General features: G+C 44.3%; 1 protein-coding gene across 4 annotated transcripts in view; it reads left to right on the top strand.

Annotated features, from left to right (window-relative positions):
* Positions 1-13,437: 13,437 nt before the first annotated feature.
* Positions 13,438-26,577, top strand: part of SCML4 (Scm polycomb group protein like 4) — a 108,671-nt gene continuing 95,531 nt past the window's right edge. For 2 of the 4 annotated variants that reach the window (XM_075126623.1, XM_048844873.2), the window contains exon 1: positions 13,441-13,661. The gene's annotated coding sequence lies outside the window, so the exon portion shown is untranslated. Of the gene's footprint in view, positions 13,662-26,577 lie in introns of all 4 variants that reach the window. The other 2 variants (XM_075126622.1, XM_075126621.1) reach the window with 2 other exon arrangements.

Genomic DNA, 26,577 nt, shown 5'->3' with positions numbered 1-26,577 from the left:
GTGTTTCACCACCATCCTAGTGAAAAAGTTTTTCCTAATATCCAACCTAAATCTCTCCCACTGCAACTTGAGACCATTTGTTCCTTGTTCTGTCATCTGCTACCACTGAGAACAGTCTAGAGCCATCCTCTTTGGAACCCCCTCTCAGGTAGTTGAAAGCAGCTATCAAATCCCCCCTCATTCTTCTCTTCTGAAGACTAAACAATCCCAGTTCCCTCAGCCTCTCCTAATAAATCAATCCTTCCAACTGAGCATAGACAAACCTGATGAAGGGGAAGGGACCTGGGGTAAGGGTATGCATGCACTTTCCCCTGCGGTGTTTAAATTTGAAGATGGCGCCACTCCCATAGCCAAATTAACAAGACACAGGTATTGACTTTTCATTTTTTATTTATACAAGAAGAGGTAGCGGTACAACAAACAGAGGTGGAGTTGGTAACTGCTTTTCATTCCCCTATAGGGCAGTTGGGGTTGGGGGAGAGATATGTAAAGCGGTTTATGCACTTCTGAATGTTCTTTGTATCCTCCGGAGAAATCTTGATTAAACTTTCATGAAGATACTCTGCAGTCCTCTCCCTTCTCTCCTTTTTTACGGATGACTGCCTTATATCTTCCTCCCTTGTAGGACACTTTCCCACACCACTCTGCAATTTGACTTGCACCATTGCAGGAAACGGGCTAGGGACATATGGGTCTGCACTCCAACCTGTACCCCAGCCTGGTGAAAGTGAGCGAGGATGGGGGAGAGTGAGGGAGGGAGGGGGGATGGAGTGGGTAGGAGGTGGAGCCTCAGAGAAAGGGTGGGGCAAAGCTGTTCGGTTTTGTGCTATTAGAAAGCTGGCAACCCTAGTACAGCTTCCTGAACAAGGGCGGGGTCCCTCCAGAATGACTGTCATCATTTCCATAGGCACCTACTTCCCCTCTTTCCCATGGATGCTCGACACCACCTCTGTCCCCAACCCTGCCCCCATCCACTCCTTTCATGAGGCCCCACCCTGCCCTGCCTCTTCCCCCCCCCGCCCAACCCCTTCCCCAAAGTCCCTGCCCCAACTCCGCCCCCTCCCTGCCCCTATGCCAACTCCTTCCTCAAATCCCTGCCCCGGCCCTGTCTCTTCCCCACCTCCTCCCCTGAGCATGCCACGTTCCCACTCCCTCCCAGAGCATGCTAATGCTGCCAAACAGCTGTTTGGTGGTGGCCGGGCAGGAAGCACTGGGAGATAGGCAGAGGAGGGGGCATGTGGTGCATTCAGGGGAGAAGGCGGAGGGCGAGGGGAGCTTGGCTGCCAGGGGGTGCAGAGCACCCACTAATTTTTCCCTGTGGGTGCTCCAGCCCTGGAGCCCCCATGGAGTCAGAGTCTATTGTCATTTCTGTATTGCCAATGCTAATCCATCGCGTGGGAAAGAATGTCCCTGCTTGCAGCATTCTGAACAGTCCTGTGTTCTTATAGATGTGAGCATCATGCATCCCCTGACCAGCCCATACTTATAACGGTGACCCATCAACACTTGCATAACTATAGAAAACCAGCCTTTCATATGAGTGCACTCTGCGGCAAGGTGGGCTGGCACTAAAATAGGGATGTGCGTGCCATCTATTGCTCCACTGCAGTTCGGGAATCCCATTGCCAGCAAGTTAAAGAAGTGTGGGCTGGATGAATGGACTATAAGGTGGATAGAAAGCTGGCTAGATCGTCAGGCTCAACAGGTAGTGATCAATGGCTCCATGTCTAGTTGGCAGCCGGTATCAAGCGGAGTGCCCCAAGGGTCAGTCTGGGGCCGGTTTTGTTCAATATCTTCATTAATGATCTGGAGGATGGCGTGGATTGCACCCTCAGCAAGTTTGCAGATGACACTAAACTGGGAGGAGTGGTAGATACGCTGGAGGGTAGGGATAGGATACAGAGGGACCTAGACAAATAAGAGGATTGGGCCAAAAGAAATTTTGATGAGGGTCAACAAGGACAAGTACGGAGTCCTGCACTTAGGAAGGAAGAATCCCATGCACTGCTACAGACTAGGGACCGAGCGGCTAGGCAGCAGTTCTGCAGAAAAGGACCTAGGGGTTCCAGTGGCCGAGAAGCTGGATATGAGTCAACAGTGTGCCCTTGTTGCCAAGAAGGCTAATGGCATTTTGGGCTGTATAAGTAGGGGCATTGCCAGCAGATTGAGGGACGTGATCATTCCCCTCTATTTGACATTGGTGAGGCCTCATCTGGAGTACTGTGTCCAGTTTTGGGTCCCACGCTACAAGAAGGATGTGGAAAAATTGGAAAGAGTCCAGCGGAGGGCAACAAAAATGATTAGGGGGCTGGAGCACATGACTTATGAGGAGAGGCTGAGGGAACTGGGATTATTTAGTCTACAGAAGAGAAGAATGGGCAGGGGGGGAGGCGGTTGATAGATGTTTTCAACTACCTGAAAGGGGGTTCCAAAGAGGATGGATCTAGGCTGTTCTCAGTGGTAGCAGATGACAGAACAAGGAGCAGTGGTCTCAAGTTGCAGTGGGGGAGGTTTAGGTTGTATATTAAGAAAAACTTTTTCACTAGGAGGTGTGATGGAGCAAGGCCAGATGGCTATAGAACAGTAGTGGGAGAAAGATATATTAGCTCCAGGCTAAACAAATCCCTGGTATCAGGATAAGTGAAATGGCAGCTGCTCCAGGACAATTAAGATATCTGGGGCCAATTAAGAACTTTCCAGAAGTCAGGGAGAATGCTAGGTTGATTGGGACACCTGAAGCCAATCAGAGGCTGGCTGAAACTAGTTAAAAGCCTCCCAGTCAGTCAGGTGGATGTGCATGTCAGGAGTTGTGGGAGGAAGTTGTGCTGTTAGAGAGGCTGAGTAGTACACACCATATCAGGCACAAGGAAGGAGGCCCTGAGGTAAGGGTGAAGTGGAGCTTGAGGAAGTGAGGGCTGCTGTGGGGGAAGTAGCCCAGGGAATTGTACATGTCATGTCTCTAAAAGGTCAGCTACCGTAGCTGATACTGTTAGAGTCCCTGGGCTGGAGCCCGGAGTAGAGGGTGGGCCCGGGCTCCCCCCCCCCTCACTTTGCCCCCTGATTAATCACTGAGACTGGGAGACAACAGAGACTGTGCAAGGAAGGATAACTTCTCCTCACCTCCCTCACTGGCTTATGATTAAAATGGCTCAGTAGACTGTGACCCTTGTCTCTAGAGAGAGAAGGGTTACGTGGAGGGTCACAGTGAGCCTCTGAGGCTAGCAAAATCCGCCAGGAAATGCGGAACCCACGGAGGCAAGGACAGAGCTTTGTCACAGAAGGTGGTGAAGCACTGGAATGGGTTACCTAGGGAGGTGGTGGCTCTCCTTCCTTAGAGGTTTTTAAGGTCAGGCTTGACAAAGCCCTGGCTGGTATGATTTAGTTGGGGATTGGTCCTGCTTTGAGCAGGGGGTTGGACTAGATGACCTCCTGAGGTCCCTTCCATCCCTGAGATTCTATGATTGCTGCAAATCAATCCACTGTGTCCTGCATGTTGCTGAGAGTCACAGTTCATCAGACAATTAATGGCCCTACTCACTTGCATGACAATAGCCCCCACAGTGGATTTTCTAACGCCAAAATGATTTCTCACTGCCAGTAGCAATCCAGCATTGCAGCCTTTCAGTTTACGATTGCCATTCCCTTTTCCACTGCCAGTGCAGCTCTCATTTGTGTGTCCCCCACACTGGAGGGCTGGACTGAGCTTGGCACTCAGGCCCAGGGATGTGGCCTTTCACATTTGAAAGTTCTACAGCCATGGCTCATTGTCCCAAACCTGCATTTTGGTGCGATCCCACAAGCCAGGGCTTCTATCTTGAGCCCCAAAGCAGCATTCCACCATCTGCAGCTGCTCAGTGAATGCCACCACCAAGCTGGAATTTTTTGCTATATCCCCTAGCAATCTGTCCTCGACAGAATCGTCATGTATCCCATTGTTGAAGTACTTCCTGCGAATCTGCAAATATAGGAGGAGGCACATGCCTCCTGTATTTGCAATGTTCATGAGAACCGCGCAGAGCTCCGTGGATTCCATGCTTCTACTCAAAGATGGCAGACACTGAAAAGTGCCATGTGGGTTTGTGGGATTTTTTTTTAAAAAAGACACACAAATTATGGGATATTGATGGCATTAGGAGATGGAGAAAGTTGCATGCTGAGAACTAGACCCCTAGCTCCCAGAGATTGCTGGGTGGCTAATTTCTACCCCCACAACAGATTGTGAAAATGTCCCCAAATGCATTGCACCAGATGACAAGCGGGTGATATACTGGGATACCTACCGATGGCGCAAAGCATTTTGCATTGGTGCAAGCAATCCTGGTGTGTAAGTGCGGCACCAAGCATGCATGTGGAAGTGCGGTATACTAAGTAACTATTCTAAAGCTTGTCGTGTAGACGTGGCCTCAGCAAGAAGGATCCCAAAAATCTTTCTGCTGCATTCTACTGCTGGCAACTGTATTATATGTAATTAAATCCACTGCAAAGCCTGTCAGCAAAATGGATCCGCTAATGTTCAAACCAATTTGATTTTCATAATGATAAAACCAATGTTTAACCATCAGAGATTCAGTGAGGAAATTTACATGAGCATCTATAAAATACACACACAAAACCATGCAGAGGCGATCACCATCCTCACACAGCAAAAGAACTGAACACGTGCACAGCCCTTTCCGTTTTGCAGAGTAGCCTATCGTATTGCCCCTTTCGGCTTCTGTAATTTTCAGAACCAGGACATCCAGAACATTAATTTATTTCTATTATTATTTGTATTCCAGCAGCCTCGAGAGGCCCCAGACAAAACACAGGGCCCCATTTTGCTAGGCACTAGAACAACATAGATGAAGAAACAGCCTCCACACCAATGAAAATATCTGGTAGTTTTAAAACTCTTCCTCTTTCCAGGCAAAGAATGATGGGAGGGCCTGTGGGGGAGGAGGGGTGTCTTTCAGCCCAACCTTAGAAAATGCTGCTCTGGTCATTCAGTCATTCCATTCTGCATTTGATATTACTTCTGTGCTTTATTGTGCCCTTTTTGCCTTTATGTTAGCTTTATCTTTAATTTCTTTAGTGCCTAGGTACCTTGGGGCATGTGTACTAGAAATGCCTGGATGCATTGAACACCAGCCATTTGGGAACCATTGCTCAGATGGTGAATCTTTTTCCTTACACTCTTGTCTGTATTTTTCCTTTTTAGATTCTAAGCTCTTCAAGGAAGGGACTATCTTCACCTATATATTCATATAGCTTCTAGGAGATTTTGGGCGCTACCCCGTATAAATTACTACCAATACATATAGAATCATATATATTACTGTGTAGATAATGTTCAGGTTATCTTAAATTTGGGAAGTCAAGAGGCAAAGAAAACACTTCAGTGGAAATTGACTTGATGCCATTCTCATAATGTCATGATTCTACCACAGGCAGTCAGCAAGGTTTAAATGTAGGAATGTTATTTAGCACCAAAACACACAGACCTCTACTGCTTGAGTTAATGCAATAACTCCTCTTGCTGGCAGCAGTAGTGGGCTGTTTTCCTCTAGCCACTAGAAGGGTCACAGTACACACTTTACAAACACGCTGTACCTACACACTGCTTTGAAAATGTACAGGGTTAATTTGCTCATTTGCAAGCTATTACCCAGAAAGCTTTTTCCAGTTCCCAAGCTTCTTTTTTTAAACACCATTGATGTTTCTGCTCTGAGAAGGAACCCTCAAAGTTTTGGACATTTGTATGTGTACTGAGCTCGGTTTTGAATGATCTATAGAATTGCCAGTGGTATATAATCACTTCTGTAAAAATCTTGAATAATCCCTGATTTGTTCCGTATGGCCCCAAATCCTGGACTGCAGGCCATATCAGTTCCACTGCGGTATTCAATTGAACTGACCTACCCAACAAGCCTAGAAGGAGTTCTGGCTAAAGGAATGTGGTGGTAGCCATTACTGAAAGTGTTCACAATATGTGATAAAACCTGGATGTATCAAAACCTCAGTCTGTATATATTGTCATTCTTACAACGAGAAAGCTCATTTTTCAGCATGTTGCCTCACAAATAATTATTCTGGTGAGCGCTCAGTGGAGAGTTTCTGATTCAGCCTTTCAATACCTTATCCTTCTCATGCGGTTGTAATGTAGTTAGCAACAGAAAGTCATGCAAAAAATAATTCTGCCTGTTCCTTGATCTTTACATGGAATGAAATGCAGTAATTGCCATTCATTCTATAATTTCTGGAGCAATACTCTCTTCCCAATGTCTGCTGAATCTACGCCAAACGCAAGCTAATGGAATATGCAATAATTTATTGTTGTGTATCCATCCTCCTGGGACAATTTCCAGGAATGCTAATTTGGGAGCCAGCATAATCTTGTTCAGTCATATTGAGAATATTATAGTGAAGGTTTCCAAATACTGAAGCCTAATAGCAGAGCAACTTCCAAGCTGATCTATTTCTGCAGTATCTATTTCCATTGCTTTTCTTTTTAAAAACTGTTTTCACTGGGGTAAAAATTAACTTTCAGCAAGACTTAGGTTCCCAAGTGCCTAAATCATGTTTGAAAATGGGTCTTAAGCTCCCAGGTCAGGGTAAAAATGTCAAAATACCCGAAGTCTATAATACTGGGCAGTGAATGAGGCACAACGAAGAACTTGTATATTTATATTTAACGTAAATAGTTTGTTGGTTTGGTCATGGATTAGACATCCAGCTATTTCTGGGGTGGGGCTAGGGGGAGGGAAGGAAGGGAAAGAGCAGAGCTCAGTTTCCTTTTGCCACTAGGAACTTTTAGATACCATAATGCCTCTCCTAGAAACTTTGTTACCACATCAGGCCAACATGAGGCCAGTATCTCAGCCTGGTTTTTGCAGGGGCTCTGGTTGATACCCCCTCTCCCCATCCTACCTTGCCATAAGGAGACAGCATTGTGCAGACATGTGCTGAAGTTCCTCCCTGTTCAGGCCAATACCTAAGTATATGCTGAACTCTCATCAATTTCAGTTGTTAAGTATGTGCTGAAGTGCTGTCCTGACCAGGAAGCTTTCCTGACTCTCAGGCACTGCAAGCCTGGTCTAGACAAGGATTTAAAGTGGTTTGTTAGGATGTGTGTTCAAACACATTCCTTAGCCTGCACTATCTAACTCTAGCGTAGACAAGGGAGTGTATGTATTAACACATGCTACAGTGATCAAGTTAAGGGTCCCCTTTAAGTTTTAACTCAACCAGTTTGGCATGTGTTAACAGCCACGTGACTTGTCTACACTAGACTTTTCAAAGGTGTGTGTTAGCGAATGCTTTCTAATAATAAATCCAAGCAGAGACCAGGTCAGACTCACTGTATGACCTTTGGCAACATCTCTATGTCCAAATTTCTTTTGCTGTAAAATCGATATAATGAAAATTATCTACCTGGCATCAAGTGCTTTGAGATCTGCAGATGAGCTTCTCGGGGAAGGTAAAGGGGCTCCAGCTTCATCAGATCACTTAGGATTCAGGAAGAAAAAGGAGTTTGATCTGATGAGATGGAGGTTGGGCAACTGGGAGTTAAGACTGCTGGGTTCTGTTCCTGGCACTGCCACTGACTTACTGTGACAGGTTAGGTAAATCTCGTACCCTCAGTTTGCCCACCTGTAAAATTACCTACCTCCTTTCCTGGGGACGCAATTCAGCAAAACATTTATGCATGTGCTTACATTTAAACATGGGCTTAAGTCCATCCCTATTCAGCAAACCACTGAAGCACATCCGTAAGTCCCACTGATGTCAATCAGTTTTAAGAATGGGCCTCAAGTTACATATGAGTGTAAGTGATTTGCTGAAGAGGGACTGACTGAATTTGGGCCTGCATGTTGGAAGCCTTAATTAACTATCGTCTGTAACATGCTTTGAAATCTTTGATTCAACCGCTATATATGTACAAAGTACGAGTTTGGGGGTTTATGGCTCTCCGTGATGTCTGGAGCTGGGTTCCCTCCTAGCCACTGCTGTTAAAGGCTCACAAACCTCTATGACTTAGCCAAAGATGCTCTCCCTAGGGAAATTGCTTTCTTGAAAGATGATATTGCTGTTGTAATTAAGGTAATTGTTTAAATTCATTCTCGTAGGCCAGATCTCTCCCCAGCCTAACCAATTATATCTATATCAACATAGGCATCACATGACCATTTCAGTATCTGAATAGATTTACGAATACAAACCTAGTTAAACTGAAAAGTCTAATATAAAAGACTCGGAGAAAATCAGATCAGCAGGACAGAGTGGACTTATGGCCTCTCTTAAGTCCTGTTATCAATGCTGCATCCACTGGCTACTTACTGAGCTAATGTAGGAATTGGAGTCCAACATTGTTCTATTCAAAAAGACAATTGAACAAATACCCCAACCCTGTAACACTAAAATTTCCAACTTGCTGGCCATATCTTAAGATCAAATAGGACACAGGACGTAGGCTGCTTTGGGATATTAATTTCCTTTTGACTTATCGCAGATGCTTTATAATTCCATTGAAATCTTAAGATAATTGAATGTAATTGTTTAAAGAATTATTTAAATCACAGTGTAACATCTGAAATAAAATGACAATCTGCAGGAGTTCATTCATTTTGTTGCCTGGAATAGATACAAGTAAAGAACTTCATCTAATCAAAGTCCTATGCATGTTGTGTGTATATAGTACATATGTGCAAGTAGTGTGCATGTAAGGTCCAATTCAGCAAGGTGCAGCAGGCTTCTGTGGTTCTGCAGACAAATACAGGTAGGTGGCAAACATAGTGATAATCCTGTTTAATGTTACTGGTAAAAAAATAATTGGCTTGGTGCGGGTGGGAGGTGGGAAGAAGAGGATTATTAGTGGTGGTGGAAATTTAAGATGCGGCAACGCAAGGGTTTGTAAGGTTTGATTCTAGTGCATGGAAAAAATACCCAAATGCTTTGAAGGGAGATAAACAAAACCATCCCAATCCATCTAGTCAGATGGTTTATGCCTCTTCCTAGGCCAGTGGTTTGGCTGTCGCTTGGAGGCAGGTGTGGTCTGGGATCTAGTCTGTGATCCAAGAACTCTTGAAGTCTAATCCTGGCTGTAGTACTAACCCCCGCTGCATCCTGGGGCAATTCACTTAGCTGTCCTCTGCCTCCATTTCCCCATCATTTGCTTTGAAAGTTCAGTTCACAAGTTCTTGGGTTCATTTCTGCTTGGAAGAGATTGTGAAGGAGAGCAGCAGCGGGGAGGCAGAAAAAAAATCAATACAAAATAATTGGTGCAAAGCAAATACAGAGGGACTGTGATAAATGGAATGCCAGGGGGAGGAGGGCGGTGAGAGAAGGATCAATGCATCTGGTATATTTACTGCACAGAGTGACCATATGTGCCAGGCTTGGGTTTAGTTGGTTCACGACCCTTGTGCTAATCCACTTGGGAAGAAGCTGGATTTTTAAAAGCTGAATTGCCCTGAGATGGAGAAGGTTTACATTTTAGGTAATAAAGCCCTTTGCCAATACAGGGTGTGATCCAAAGCTCACTGGAGTCAATAGAAAGCCTCCTGCCGAGTCGAGTGGGCTGTGGATCAGGCTCATAGGGTGAGGTTCACACAGCGACATAGGCTTGGTGCCACGTGGTGTCACCACGCCTCACTTCTAGGCACCTAGAAAATCCCTGGGGTTCTCAAAGCCCAAGTTAGGTGCCAAGTCTCCATGCGCCTCAGAATGGGAGTCACAGAAGCCAGCGCACAAGGTGGCTTGTCACCTAAGTTAGCCGATGGGAGATGCCAAACCAAAGGGTGTGTGCTGAACCCCACCCCTCTCCGAGATGGCACCTAAATCCAGGCTGGAGGGAGATGCCCCTCCTCTATTTGGGATTCTCAACTGCAAACCCTCTCTTGGTGTTAGGTGCCTATGTCTGGAAGATGTGCCGGGGCAGTGGGGGGGACACCTCCCTCATTACTTTAAGCCCAGTGGTTATGGTATGCACTTGGGATGTGGGAGACATCCGATTCAAGTCCTCTCCACCTGAAGGAGAGAAGGGATTTGAACAGAGATCCACCACTTGTCTAGTGAGTGTCCTAACCAGTGGGCTATGGGATCTTCCCCCATGGGGGTCCCTCAGTCTCTCCTGGTGAAGCAGTTCCACTGTGCCTAAATAAAAAATGCTTTGGCACGGGAGGATTGGATCCTCCCAGGTGAGTGGTCTAACGGACTAACAAGCTCTTGAGTCATTCCATGTGTGCTTTCTCTCCCCACCCCCATGCTGAAGCTGTTCTCCACTGTAGTTATATAATGAAAGCCTCATGAGGCATATGTGCGTGAGCCATGCATGCACAGGTCTGTGTATATGCAAACATGTAACCAAATGTGTGTTCACATAAACACGTGAGAGCAAGCTGAACCTGACACTTTAAATGGCTGTATGGCAACCTCTTTGAAAACATACTAGCCACACAGCACAGAACGGGAGGCAATGTAACGAGAGGTGAAGTGGTAAAACAAAATGAGCAAAGAACACACAGTTATTTAATGGACAGAACAGGCCTCTTTCCACTGTGAATAGAAGCTGACCATAAAAGACAGGATTGGAAAACTACAGTATCCTTCCCTTATGGAAAATCCTATGGAATGTCCTAGAACACGCTCTTTTGTACAGTGTTGCACGGACATTCGCTGCATTCATGCAGCTCCTAGTGCGTGCATTCAGCCCCAATACATTTGTGCAGAATAGAAATGTAACTACTTAAGTAATGAAAATTAATGATGTGCCAGATTCTTAAACAAACCTGCTTTTTTTTTTTTTTAAATGCATTCTCTCTGTAGGGAGGTTTGTTTACCTACTACTCACAAAAGTTCGGTTATAAATTAGATTTCGCTCGAAACCAGAATGCTGGGTACAAACCCCCTCATCTTTGAGGGTAGATTAGGTTGAAATTCAAATCTGAACTCTACAAATAGTCAATATCTTAATAATGGACCAACCCAGAACCCCACACCTGAATCAGGCCCCCATTTCAGTTCTGTGATGATCAAAATCTGGCCCTGCAAGTGAGTTCATCTATTTTTAATGCTTTGGCCATTTTCCCACAATATCTTACCCTCCTTTTTGTTTATAACTTATGTTGCCTTTCCTAATACCAATACGTTTTAAATTCCTAGGGCCACAGCCTCTCACTGGACCCTGAAGACATTAGTTAGGCAAATTCTGGGATCCTTCATCAAGCAAACCTTTCTCTGAAATCAATGACAATTTTTCTCTATTTAAAGACTGCAACATTTGGCCCTAAATTAAAAATATGAACAAACTTTTTTAGTGTTGGAAAATAGCAATTAAAAACAAACAAACAGTCCAGGCTGATGTCTTGGTTCTGAGCTGCTATGTCACCCGCTCATGTTAGATGGCATTGGTAACCTCATATGACAGGATTGACATAACTGGACATGATAAACCACAACAACATATTTGCTGAGGAAAATGTAAAAAGAGAGGGATGCCTGAGAATCATGCTCCAAAATTTTAACAGATTAGAAGAGAAGGAAGAGTCTTTAAAAAGACCCTATCAAGATATTTTTTGATCACTAATAATTGTTATTGTTAAAGCTATTGGAAACTTGAAATTGAAATCTGCATAGGTTATCAGTTTTCCCTTGTTTTGTTTGTTTGTTTTTTGACTGTAGGGTTCCTCATGTGTGCTGGCCTGGTGGTACTGCTTTTGCTTTTGTTCTTTTTCAAATAGCAAAGAGAAAAAAGTAAATTTAGGACCTGATCCGCAGCCGCCATAAACCCTTTGCTGAGAGGAGCTTGCCTTTACTCTTGTTAAACACATATACATACACACATGCCAATCACATGGGTTTCATAAACAAATATACGGGAGGAGAAAGATCGGTCAGATTTGTCTGATGATTTTCCTTACACGCGGAACTCCTGTTGACATCAGCAACATGGCCAAGAAATGCGGCATTGCGCCGGTTGGGCTTAACAGCTTTGTCAATCCACAATCTCTTCCCCGCACCCTCACCCCCCACTTTTTTTTTTTTTTTGAGATATTAAGGTTTCTGGAACTATATTTTTTAACAAATAAGGAAAAAATACCATTGTAATCACACTAATACTAATATCACACACGTTCTTCATGAAGGGAATTAGTGGTGTGCGTTGAAATGTCTCATCTTACCTGCAGATCGTTGATTAATAGCTGTATGTCAGATGAATGCCGTTCTAGCCAACTCTTTTTAAAAAGAGCCCTGTTTCGCTAACATGTCATGCCTGAACATCAAGCGTCAAGACTTAGGCCTCCTGCTTTTACTCGTATGAGTGGAATTTTTCTTGTTTCTTTTTCTCTTTCCATCTGCTGCTTCGTAAATATACTGCGTTCAGTTCTGATCTCAGTGTACGCAGTTGTAAATCAGAAGTGACTTCACCAAAATCAGTGAAGTTACCCCAGAGTGAAACCAGTATAAGTGAGACCAAAATCAAGCCCATCACAGGTACCCACAAAAGCATTCATGTGAATAGCCCGAATATTGGTAAGCAGTACATTTTGGCTTGTAATAAATACTTAGTAGCAATGTATGCAAGTATGTGAAGTGGACAGTAGGGAGCTTTGCAACACTTTTAAACAGCCCCTTTCCTAGTATAACGTTATCTAGAACAGACAAGGCAATGGAGTGTGATGGGATTATGATAATTATTTATTGTATTTATTATAGGGTTGCTTTTTTAGCATCGCTGTGCTCAGCGCCGTGCAAAATAAATGAGGACGCAGTTTCTTCTTGAAAGTGTTTACAGTCCCAAAGCCAGGAAAAGCAACTTTCTTATCCTGACAAAGTACAATGTTATGCTGATCATAACCCAATATTTTCATGTACTGTGAATACAGTTTTCTGTGCGTCTCTATAGTACTGTACAGCTATACTCCACACTCTAGATCTGAGTGTGTGTGTGTGTATAAAGCTATTCCAATGCACATAGCATCATTAACTGAAATATCTGCAGCAACAAATCATTGATCTCTATTTTAATTACCAAAAGTCAAACAACTCATCCTTCAGGTTTGTGGAATCGTGTAAGCTCAATATTGGGCCACATTGCCGCATGATCGGGACAAAGAGATGATGATACAGTCTGGTTTCTATGGCAACAGAGGAGGGGTAGTTAAAACAGAAATGTTGCAAACACCCGTTCTGATCATCATAATATCATTAATGTTATTGCCAGAGACATTACTCTTAAAAAAGTGAAAGTGCCATTGCCTTTCAATTTGTATGGATTTTAAATAAATTAATTAATTAAATGGCAATTTTTTTTTCTTAGTTTAGCTGCTAAGCGAAAGGAAACAACACACAGGCCTCCTTTTCTGCGTGTAAAATGTGTGTGTTCTTTAAAAGGCAGTGGTTGGCTGGTTTTCCGGACATGATGTGGTTGAAGCTGTCATCGTAATGGAAATTCATTGCTGTAGCTATGGTAAATCGAGTTTTCTGCCTGTGCTGAATGCATTAGTCTAATGAGCTGTTTGCAGCTGGAGAGCTGAGCTGCTGGAGACTTACAGTGTGCTAACAGACAGGGAGAAGATGGCTTTTGCAATAGTCTGTGTGCATGTGCTGAAAGTCATATGCCCGTTAGGTCGAAATACCTGGTCTCTGTAAGACACTGATCAGTGTTTTAACATAAGCAATAGGTAAGGGGAATGCATGCTTCTTCTGTGCCTTGTTTTTGTTGTTGAGCCCTGTTTTAAGCAGCTGTCATTCTGTTGTATGCACTGCTGTATGATAACTTTAGCAATCCTAAATTGCACACTGTATGTATGTGATACATGCATACAGTGACCGTGCTGTACAATTACTATGTACACTGAACCACACCTTAACTTAGTCATGCTACTAATATTGTGTTTTCAGGAACAGTTTAATAAAGAAAGGTGCAGGGTATCAGTGTATTCAGCAGGTTTTGTCTGTGTCTGCGTCTCTGCTAGTCCATGAGCGTAACTGCTTCTCTATTTAAACTGTTTCTTTGAATACATAGAGTGTCTTCATGCTTTTTTCAAATGTAAATCAAAGTGGTTTTCTTTCTTTTCCTTGCCAGGTGCATGTCTCTTCCATTTTTAAAAGCTCCTTACCTTGAAACGTGAATAGCGGGCAGCAGTATTTACAGCATGGATTTTGTTTTTTAATGTAGATCCTCGGGCAGTCAATCTAAAAAATGATCTTTTTAATTCCCCCAAATCATGTATTAAATTGGATTTAATCCTTAGGATCCTTAACTGACAATTGCCGGAGGCAGTGTTTTTTTGTGCTGGTTTTACCTTTAAGGACAAGAGGCATCTAACTTACAAAGGACGCAGAGGAGGGCACTTTAGTTTAGTTGATTTGTCTTTTCAGATGTTTTAAAGATAGGCTTGAACATGAATTGGTACAACAGGCACAAATAATTTCTTGATTAAGTAGACACACATCATCTGGGTGGTGGGTGTGTGCAACTCCTGTTAGCCCTTCAAATGTGTCCCTTAACTTCACACGCCATCACACCGTCCAGTCTACAAAGAGCGAATCTTTTACAGAGGGTGCAGTCCCACTGGCTCAGTGAGTAATTTAACAATTGACATAGCTGGAAGTTGTTTCTCTCTCCAGAGCTCAAATGAAAGAGGCTATGAATGCCATTTGCTTTGCTTGGGGTTTATCGAAACCTGCTAATTTGTTAGAACGAAATAGCATTGGGATTTTCAGTATGGATGAGGCAAGTTCCAGGAATCCAAAGCCAGTGTAGAAAGCTGCAGAAGGAACATGTGCTAACTCGTCTATTTGGGGGGGGGGGGGGACTTTAATTTTAATTCTGTATTTTATTTTAAGAATACTTTGGAGACATTTTGACCAAGTATAGACCATGGGTCTTTAAGGTGCATAACACAGAGAGTAATGAAAAATAGATTTAAAAAGGGGTTAGGTAGCAATATCTGGAAGATGCAGAATTGTTTGTGTCCACAGGACTGTACCCTAAAACTTACCTTTGTGTTCTGATAATACGTACAGCTTCTTCAGAAATGCTGTGCAGACACTTTTCAGTTCAGATTAAACATTTAGAGCCAGTCAACAGCTTGTGTAAATTGTCATAGCTCCATTGACTTCAAAAAACCTGTCTCCGTTTACACCAGCTGAGGATCTGCCTTTTAGTTCTGAATGCCCAGTTTTAGAGATCTTGTTTAGACTCAGGAGCTTCCAGTCCTATCTAGCCACAGGTGACTTTTTGAAACTAAGATCTCATATTGATTTTTCCTGTACAATAAAAGACAGAAACACAGTTATTTAGTCAATGCAAGCCACACTTTGTGCCAGAAAGAATTCCACTGCTGGGTGCTGTTTAACTTACGCTTCTGGGGAACAATAACAAAACCCCTCACTTCCTGGGCTCGATCAAAAACTCTTGAGACAAACCCATTGTTAAAGTCTGTGGTGATGCAGTCTTGTCCAAAGGGGGCTGCTGGATAGATTTGCTATTTTTTTCATAGACCTATTTGAAATGGTGTAACCAGAGCACTCTTAATACAATGGTGGACACTATGCAGAAAAGAATTAGTATAAATCGTTGATTTTTTAAGTTTGGCCACATCCTGAAATCCAACAGCAGCTGATAACGTATGAATGAATGAGGGACCAGATTGCCTGTAAAGAAGACACTGCAGAGCAATGTCTTTCTCAGGCATCCCCTGAGCTCTGTGCTTGCCACAAAATGTACTTGTTTCTACTAAAAATGGACAATGCAGGGTTATAGAGTTACGGTATATTTCAGATGTGTCATCCCTAGAACTTTAAGAATATTCAATTTAATTTTGCCATGTATTTTTTTCTTTCTATAACATAATGTAACGTACTATTAACCACCCCCCTCCCTGACTGATTCTAGTCCGTCTGAGGTGAAGTTAGAAAGTGGGGTGTTGAGTGGAGTGTGCCACGAACAACTTGTGTACACGGCATCTGAAAGCCCTGCTTACTGAAGCCACCCTGCAACTCAGCGTGAAGAGGCGGTTCCTTGGTTCGCAGCTCTGGGACACTGAGAGCCTGCACTGTCCATCAGGCATACTGACAGTTGTGTACGGGGCAGCGGTCGGGGGCTACCCTCGCAAGAGACTGCAGCTTAGCTCTCAAAAGAGCATATTCACAACAAAATGAAACGAAGCGTCTTCAAAGCACAACGGCTCGCGACTCATTCTTTAATCAATGGCAAGATTTATTTTTTAATTTCATGTTCCGTAGTGGAGCCTTTGCTGCTGCAGTACAGCTTTGTTCTCCTCTGGGCTCACACCCTGACTCCGTGCCCCTGTCCCTTCGCTGCGCGTTTCAACTGGGAGGCAGCAGGAGGACCGATGAGAGGGCAAGAGTAGACTAGTGACAAGACTTCCAGCTGTCACAGTGTGTTGGTCTGTCACAGGCAATAATATCACAGTCTCGAGGCAGTGAAGAAAAGCAGGATGCCCCGATCTCATTCCGATCCTCCGTGCATCTGGGTCTTTTTGGAAACCTGAACCTGCAAACCTTTCCTTACCCCTGCCATCTCTTTGGGCTCAATGGTATCTTTAAGGTGCAGTCCTGTGCTGAGTTGCACCCCTCCAGGTGCCTCTCTGAGCCCCACAGCATGCCGCTCGAGTGCAGCTGCACTTGCATCCCTGCAGGGGGCACTGCAATATACACTTGCTCTGTGGACCACTGCAAATGGCGGAAATAGCCATGGTGCTGCCCCCTTGCCCTCCCCACATGCTTTGGGATGCAGTGTGCCTCCAGGAGAGCATGGAGGGAGCAGTGCCTGTGTTCTCCTTGGCCTTTGTAGGCCATACAAATGGGAGGGAAAGTTCCTTGGGACCTCCCCTGAAACGGCACTCTCACAGGCTGGCCTTTGGGCTCAGTGCTATTGTTCATATGTCTAAGGTACGCCTACACTGCGGTTAGACACCTACCGCTGGTCTGGGCCAGCTGACGCGGGCTCGCAGGGCTGTTTCATTGCAGTGTAGCTGTTCTGGGTTGGGCTGGAGCCCAAGCTCTGGGACAACTCCCCCTCACAGGATCCTAGAGCCTGGGCTCCAGTTTGAGCCTGAATGTCTGCACCTCAATTAAACAGCCCCTTAGCCTGAGCCCCGCGAGCCTGAGTCAGCTGGCACGGGCCAGCCGCAGGTGTCTAACTGCAGTGTAGACATCTTCTAAGTCTCAATGTAGCATGGGGCCACTGAAGGCAGAGGGCTCAAGACTCCAACAGTAGAAAGAGAGAGAAATGCCCGATTACTTTAAGTGATTATTTCTATTATTTGTGCTTGTCCTTGCACAGAAGGCCAATGTCCGCCCAGTAAGGGCTAAGCAGGAATTCTTCCCTGTTAAAGAAGGCCCTTACGCCACTCCAGCTAACTAACAGAGTTATTTTGTGGTTCTCTATACATACAAAACATGTACATGGCATGTACAAATCAGAGAGGGAGACACATTCTCTGCCCCAAACTACTGGCAACGGAGATAAACGAGGCAAATAAAAACAAGCCCTACAGACACAGGCCAGGTCAGGCAGGGGGCTGGCGAGGTGTGTCAGGAAACTGTTTGGTGAGAACGAGAAAGTTTGGAAGAACCGGGTTACAAGGCAAAATTTGAAGAAGCAAAATCCTTAGGCTCGGTGGGCCTGATCCAAAGCCCACTGAAGTCAGTGAAGGTCTTTCCACTGGTTTCCATTAGATTAGGTGCTGTCCATACTGGTATTTTCAGCAGTATCACATCTTCAGAGTGTAACATTGTAAAAGGGAGGTGTTAGTAAGAAGAAATAGAATTTTTCCCCTAGGGTCCTCTTCCGCCCCGCCCCAGCTGTATAGAGGGTGAAGGAAAGGGTTAGTACTAATCCCAATGTGAAGGAACTCTCAGATGGCTGGAAATCATCTTGCTGGCCATTAGAACTAGTGACCATATTTAGCAGGTGACTGCTACCATGGGTTTCACTGGACAGTGAAGGAACAATAATTAATAGTGTCTATTTGTACAATGGGAGACATGCCAATCTCACTTTGAATGAAAACGTATTTCTGGAATATATTATTTGTTTTAAGGTGTTGCCATATGAAGAATTGGCTTCCTGAAGAAGGGAAACAAAATTATCTTTCCTTTTTGCTATGTTCTTAAAAGCTCATTCACGACTGTGTCAGGGAGATTACACATTGTTCTATGCACACGTGCAAGAGAATTACAGTTGATGTGTGTTAAAGATGCTAATTAATTTGTTATTGACATATATATATTTAAATACAGTCTAAACTAGCCTCTTTGCACCAAGTTTTTCGACTGACAAGGGTGAAGGATTTGGCAGAAGAGGTGAGGGTGTGGTTAAATTTTCCTAACTAATCATTTAAATGCCTAATGTTGTGGGGGGTGGGGGGTTAATTGCCTTAAAACATCATGAAAACTAGAGGTTGTTGACTAAGATTGCGTGCTACCTGAAGGAAATAGTGTAAAATTGGACAGAACAAACACTGGATGGGTAGTTATGTTACATGGAAGGATGGATAATTCTTCTTGTACTGGGTGGTTTGCTCTTGTTCTGAGTCCACCTTTCCGCACTCCCACTGATTTTCATCACACAGGATACTCTGAACTACAGTCCAAGCCTTTTGCTCTCCACATGTTTTCACTTGTTGTTCTTTTTGCTGGTGGGAAGGAAAAAGTTTCCTATTCACCCATCCCTTTCCCGACCCCAACCTCTTTGTGATGCACCAGAGCACCCCAAAGCCCTATCTCTACTGAGGTACACTTTTCTTCTGAAAACCCTTCCTGCTCCTTTATGCATATGTCTGTCTGTGTAGCTCTCCGTCAAAAGGTAGCTGGCAAAAAGGAGCCATTAGCACTTTACCAAATGCATATCTGGATCATAATGAATATTAATTAGTAACTGGAAAATATATGGCAGGCATAAGAATTCCAGGTAACTAGGCAATCCCTTCTGAAAACTTCTTAATTGCAATTAGGTGGTCTTGACTGCAGTTTGTAAGGCTGGAACCCAACAGGAGCTGAAGGAAACTCTGAAAGAAGCCTGATATTCTTTATATTAGAGATTGTCTAAACATCAGAGGCCAGAGCCTCAGCTGTGCTGACGGTAAATTTGGCCCAGGTCAGGGGAGTTTGGACTAGGGAGGGGAAAGTGCCTCTAAGCCACTTTTCCATGCCCGTGATCCTGGGTTGGTGTAACTTAAAACATCTGAAATTAGGGCTGCTTGAAATGACATCAGCTGCCGTGGTTCTAGAGGGACTGCGATGCTGGCTGAGGATCAAATGGAGTAACATGTTTTTCACCTTGTCCCATTCCCACACAACCCTATGCGGAGGGTGTCGGAGCAGATTATTTCCCTCTCTCAGGGGAAATCCTCCCCTCACCTGCTTGGGCAACTTTTCAACCACTTCAAGGTGCTGGGGCAGAGCAACACTGCCAGGGCTGGGGCCAACAACCTGGCCCTTGTCTCTCCAGCATTTTAAATGACCCATGGAACATTAGTCTGTCCGCTTAATGAATGATTTAGGGAGATCCACATTTTGGTTCTGATCCTGCAAACACATACACGCATCCTTACCTCTACTCACACAAGTACTCCCAGTGGTGTTTCATTGATTTCAGTGGGACTACTCACATGAATAAAATGAAGCCTACAGGGTCAGAACTTGAAATGATTTTAAATCCTAGTGTTGAATTTATCCTCTGCAGAGGTTATACACATATCCACATATGTACATTTACATACATTGTATGTGTGCTGGTCAACAGGCTCTTCTCAACCTGTTGCATCATGTGCACACTTTCTCGGCATATCCTTCTTGGTATTGATGTTATACTGAATGTTGAGCAGGTGTCTATGTAAAACAAGTATGTCTGAGCATGATCTACACAGATGGTTAAGGCAACTGTGACAGAAGTGTTGATTTCTTAAACACAAGGGGTTAATTTAAGATACACTGAGATGCAGCACAAGAAGTAGCATGTCACCTTAGTGTGACATAACACTAGTATGACCTCATTTGTGATCTCAAGCAAGACAAGTTGTTTGTAAAAATCAGCTACTTTCCTCTTTGAATTGCTCCTCAGGTGTGAAGTGTGTGTTTGGGGGGGCACTTTCTGCTGAGGGAAAGCCTGTAACTCTAAGTGATAGAGATGCTCTATTTGTGCATTGTGCGCACACATTTTCCTGGCACTTGCCTGATTCTCTGCGTTTTGGCCTGTACATCAGTGCACTGAGCAGAGCAGTGCAGAATGTAACCGGTGAGGGGAGGGCAGTGTACAATAAACTTCCCACTTTTTTCCACAATAGATATTTCTGTTCAACTCCCTCTGTTTTTAATAGATTAGCTTGTCATTAACATATTTATTTTCACAATTGCGCTGGGTAAGATGCCCAAAGGTGGTTTGATAATTAACTGAGAGCTGAACCTCTGCACCAGAGATGAAGGAAGGTCTTGGGCAAGCTCAGGCCGTAACCAGGGCTTTTAATTCTGCACATTAAGGTTTCATTCTAGCAATGCAATTTGTTAAGGAGGACATTCTCCTGATACTTCAGATGTGGTGCAGTTGATAAAAGAGAGAGAAAAACACAGGCTTTGCCAGAGCACGTGACTGTTCCATCAGAATCCCACTTGCAGCAGTGGCTGGTACCTGATGCCACAGGGAGAGGCAAGTCTCTAACAATGCATCCCAGAGAGCATTCTACAGTGTTTCCAGATACCTCCAGGAAAGACTAGACTGATTGAACCTTCCCTGCAGAGATAGGTGAGGAAGAGCTCCCTTGTGCTGTAGCATATATTTCTTTTAGCTTTTGAAAAGTGGAGGTGTTTTAGCAAGACAGGTCCCTGGAGGGAAATGCCTCCCTGATATGTCCATTTAAAGGATCAGGTTGGCTTGGCAACAACAGTTTTCAAGAGGGGCTTTATGCTGCACTCCCACTCCAGCCCCCCTTTCCCCCTTCATCCCACTCTACATAAAGAGAGAGACAACTTCCCACAGTGAGGGGGAAATCCCTGGGGATATGAAGTCCTTGAAAGACCATCCCACCCCAAATAACCCCATTATATCATTCTTCAAACAGGGCAAGCAACTCCCCTAAGACATGTGAGATTCCAGGCCACAGACCCTGTGTAATTCCACAGTTGGATTTATTATTAATAGTTATTAATAGATGTCTGGAGGCTCCCACCAAGATTAGGGACCCATTTTGCTAGGCCATAGTTTGAATGAGGAACTCTTTCCAATAACTTACAGCATAAAGAGACAAGAAACCATGTGCTGTTGTTCCCATTTTATAGCTGGGGAGGGAGACAGATTGTGACTTGCCCAAGCTCCCTCAGGATGGCTGTAGCAGAGCTGGGAATGAAGCCGAGCTGGGAATGAAGCCAAGCTGTCCTTAGTGGTGCCTTAACCTCAAGACAGACCCCCCAGCCTCCTTGATATGAAATCTCCCTTTCCTCTCTGAAATTACCTCAGTAATTAGATATGGGATGTAATTCAATTGCAGTCTCACCAGAGTCTGTCACAGCCTGAGTTTTGAGAGGCTAAGAGGATAGGGCAGAACATTGTAGAAATTTCTATATACACCAGCACTTTTCTGAAAGAGTTTTGGTTTGATTCATATACCTGTATAAACGTAAAGCTGGGCTAACCACTGAGAAATCCACATGTTCACAGGCAGCATCCATACCCACTTTTCCTGACCTACCTGTGCCACTGATGGAACCATTGAGTCTGTGTTCCACTCCCAGAAAGGCCACCTCCCAACCAACCTGCTAGTGTCCTCATAAGCACATTTTATCCACTCTGACTAAGTTTATCCACTCTGACTGAGTTATGAGGAGAGGCTGAGGGAGCTGGGATTGTTTAGCCTGCAGAAGAGAAGAATGAGGGGGGATTTGATAGCTGCTTTCAACTACCTGAAAGGGGGTTCCAAAGAGGATGGCTCTAGACTGTTCTCAATGGTATCAGATGACAGAACGAGGAGTAATGGTCTCAAGCTGCAGTGGGGGAGGTTTAGATTGGATATTAGGAAAAACTTTTTCACTAAGAGGGTGGTGAAACACTGGAATGCGTTACCTAGGGAGGTGGTAGAATCTCCTTCCTTAGAGGTTTTTAAGGTCAGGCTTGACAAAGCCCTGGCTGGGATGATTTAACTGGGAATTGGTCCTGCTTCGAGCAGGGGGTTGGACTAGATGACCTTCTGGGGTTCCTTCCAACCCTTAGATTCTATGATTCTATGATTCTAATGTATTCATACTGCACCCAACGCCTTAGTAGCTAAGCATCTTTCAGGAGGGGAAGAAAGAAGCCAAAGGATGACAGAAATGTTATAAAGCAACTGGGGTTTTTTGGATGTTTTATATAAAATGGCTTCATTTATGAAATTTAAACATAAGTTTACAAATGCTGGTGCACTTAGGAGAGGCACTGGGAACATATGCGTAGAAATAAAAAAGATAGAAACAGGAGAGAGAGAGAGAGAGAAATCCTGGATGAGGGTTCCTCCAATTTCACCAGAAATAATACTTGGGCCTAATAATAAAGTGGATTTTTTTTTGTTTTTTGTTTTAAATGGGAAGCAGTGGTCAAAGGAGGGAAAGGGGCCTGGGACTGATAACTAGGGAGAAATTGCAGGGGCATGTAGCATGATGGAATTATAGTTTGGAGACTAAGCATATTTTCTTCTTTGCTGATGATCTCCATTTGTATCTGAGCAAATTAGGACTGAATTGTTGAATATTAAGTCTTCATTCCTGAGTATGCAGGACTGGGTTTCTGGTTTAGTTAAGCACCAAACAAAAAAAGCATGTGTCGCCTGTAAAGTTCTTGGAGAACCGCCACTGAAAAAAGGCTTGAGCAGGTGGAAAGTGTGATTATTTAGTTCTTCTCCTAGGCCCTCTCTCCCCTGTTTATACATGCAGACTGGGCTCGAACATCCCTGGAAGGAGTTCAGAGTCTCCCCAAAAGTTTGAGAATTTAACAGGGATGAAAGCAGTGGGGTTCTAGAGAATGTAATAAATAATGAGATCCTTGTTATAGATTTCTTTGAACCATCCTACTGAATTCGGTAGCAGGGATATCATTCTCTTTTGAAATTCCGAGGGTGGATTAAAAAACCCTGACCCTAAACCTGTGGAAAAGTTGTTATTTAGGACTTTTCCTAAAGAGAGAGAGACATAGCAAAGAGTAAACCAACGAACTAAGTACAAATGTAATGGGACATGTTGGTGTGAAAGGGAAATAAAGAACAGTTCAGTGCCCTTTGGAGGATACACCTCTGTGCAAGGCATCTTTCAGTCACACCTATTGCCTGAGTGACTTGAGGGGTTTAAGGAGATGGATTAATACACTGTCCACTACATTTGAAAAGTTTCCTTGGTGCAAAAATTGGTTTTCTTCTGCTATGCAGCACCATTGACTTTGTTCTGACACTCTCCCATTGGTACCCTGTCAAACAATCCCAGGAGAAAAATGTAAGAGTGAGTTAGTTTTTTTATTGTCTTTTTCCTCCCTGACTTCAAAGGCCATTATTGAATACACTTGGCTTTTGGTGTCGGGAAACCAAAGGGTTAAAGAGGGGTGACCCATCTTTCCAAGGCAGGTCCGCTTCATTCATGCAAGTTGGGAAGCTGCCAAGTTACCAATGAGACCCTGAATGAGTAACCCGTTAAAATTACAGAGCATTAGTCTACTGCCCAGGGGGTGGGTGGGAGGGAGCCCAGTTTAACCAAGACAGAATGGCAATGCAAAAAACAAGGATTTGGAGGTGGGTGCCCAGCACACAAAAAATGAACTAAACAGAAGACAGAGCATCTGAGAGAAACTCTATTTATTATCATTATTTATGTACAGGCAGAGATTCTATGTCCTTTCCCCCACTGCAACAGAAAAAATATATTCATAACATTTATCTCCTGATTTCATCTGTCAGCCTCCATCTATTTCCCTATAAACGATGAATGAGAGATGTGCCTGGTAACTATCTCTTATGGCTCAGAAAATATTTGAATGTATTTGCATATTAAGTTAGCCACATTTACACTGCGCTTACTAAATGCAGCAACACGAAATCCTACACAAAGGGGGCTCGTCGGCCATTAACGTGTCCAGGATTTATGTGAACGGCTTCCCTTAGTGGTAATGGGAGTTACCTGCACAAATTGCCTGTGCTCCAAGAGGGGCTAGTGCATGTAAATACGTATCACTCGGTATGGTTTATTTAAAAAAAAAGCACCCTGGCACACTAAGATATTGCCACGTTCCTGATATTTGCCTAGTTTTTCTCTTCCACGGTGGCGTGATGCCTGGTTATTGACTATGTGGCACTCTTCCCTTTTAGGGCCCAGTCCTGCAAACACTTACATGCATGTGCAGTCCCATTGATGTCAGTGGGGCCTACTTGCGGGAGTAAAAGGTTGCCAGGAGCAAGACCCTACTGAACCAAAGTCTCAATATGGTGTTAGGGCAGCAAGAGGGAGGGTGTTAATTCCAGCCTGCTTGTCTGCTGGCCAAACTTACACTGTTTCTACCTACTGTAAATTCCCCCTCCTTTTTCAGCTGGGGAAGGGATTCTTCACCTCTGGTCCTAAACTGGCGTGTAGTCTTGCTGTGCACTGTTCAGCACCTGCCACTTTCCGCCCCTGGCATATCTGCATTTCGGTGTCCGTGCTGTGACTCTTTTGCTTATACAGGGCCTGATTCTCCTGTCATTTACTCTGATGTCAGTGAGGAGTAAATCCAGTGCATTCAATGGAGTACCATGGCTGTGTCACCCAGGAGCAAATTCTCAATGACCAATCTGTGGACCTGCGCCAGTCCCTGAGATCTCCTTGGCACAGTTTAGGAAGGCAGCAAGCCCGTCCCTGGTATCAAAACAGTTGAGAAACATGGCTCTAGCCTTTGTAAAAACAAGAGAACACCCCTATAATGAGCTATCCCTGAGAGGAGAACACAGGGCTGCCCTGTGACAATCCATTTCCCTCTGGCTGTTGCCAGACTCTTCCCTACGTTGCCCCACTTTCCATTAGTACCCTGTGTACTCTATTTATGCAGTGCTCTCTTTGAATACAGCCCTATTCAAAGCACTTCACAAGACAAGGCCCCTGCCCCTTGTCTGGCTCAGGTGAATAGTATACGTGATAACTGCTCAACGGCAAGAAGGCAGAGAGCCCATGGACCTTATTCCCTTTTATACTAATGCCTCTCTATGCTGGCTGAGTGGTGTAAAGAGGCCTTAGTGTATAAGGCACCATGTCTCTGCAGAGCTTAGAAAGACTCCAGGCCTGACTACTATAAAGCACAGTGTAAATCCGACCCTTTTGCAAAAGCCTTCCCTAAATACCAAGAGAAAGAATTGAAAGGAAGGAAGTAAAGAAGAAAAAGCACCTGCAGCTGGGAGTAGCCAAGGGCGAGGGCCACAAAGGACAAACCAATGCAAGTCTGAATGGTCTTGGTGTCTGTTGGCCTCTTTAGAAAAACCTACACTAGGTAGATCACAATAGAAGATCATCATGAAAGATGATTTTGGGGGAGGGTTATGGGGCCTGGGAAGTGGGAAGCGGGTCTAAGGGTAATAGCGGTGTGGTGAGAACTTGTGTGTGTCAGAGAACACACACTAAGCCAGGAGATACGTGGATCCCAGCCTATTCAGACAAGGAGGATTTGCTAAGTATATTCAAGTGGTTCAGCACATCTTTCCTGCAGATCACCTGGGTTTTCACTGCCTGCCGTCCCCTCTTGAGCGTCTCCTGCTTTTCCAATCACAATCAAAGCCACGGGTTTGGTTTCACAGAGCCTCAGTGCACCTCAGGTCCATGAATACTTTTCAGTACTGAAGCTGGGTGTGTGTTTCCTTTTAGAGAGGGCAGACAGGGAAGGCCTGTTCCCAAGTTTCCTGTTAGCCTACTACTTCGTGCTGTAGTGAAACAATGCATTGTATATGCAAATGATATTGATGGCCTGCAAGATTTGGCCAGGCCACAGGAAATCTTTTATGGTTCCTCTATGATGGAGTTGCTCCATTAATCATTTCATTCAGAGGTGTGCACAGATTTGCACCAGATTCTGTGCTGAAGGCTGCCCTTGTATTGGTTTTGGTTAGAACATGCCAGTTGGGAGTGTGTTTCTTGTAGGGGAGCAGTTGTTGAGAGAGGATTCTCGTGCTTGCCAGAATTTGTCATGCTTTTGATCAGAGTGGTTTTTACTTGTCAGTCTTGTTTGTATCTTCCCCCTGGCTGAATTAATCCTGTGTCTTGTGGTGTTGGCAACATTTTCATTATTTGGGGTATTTTTGCTAGCTGCCAGGGCATGTGTTTTATCCTCATGTTAGTGAGATACACTCTCTCACCAGGGATGCAGTGTCATTTAGTGCAGGGGTTCTCAAACTTTTGTAGTGGTGACCCCTTTCACACACAAAGCCGCTCAGTGTGACCCCTCCTTATCAATTAAAAACACGTTTTTATATGTTTAACTCCATTATAAATGCTGGAGGCGATGCAGGGTTTGGGGTGGAGGCTGACAGCTCATGACCCCCCCCCCCATGTAATAGCCTCGCGACCCCCTGTTTGACAACCCCTGATTTAGTGGAT

Source organism: Caretta caretta, chromosome 3 (genome assembly GCF_965140235.1).
Source record: "Caretta caretta isolate rCarCar2 chromosome 3, rCarCar1.hap1, whole genome shotgun sequence".
Classification (NCBI taxonomy): domain Eukaryota; kingdom Metazoa; phylum Chordata; order Testudines; family Cheloniidae; genus Caretta; species Caretta caretta.
Note: the sequence above shows the minus strand (reverse complement) of the source record. Positions and strands in the feature narration are given on the sequence as shown.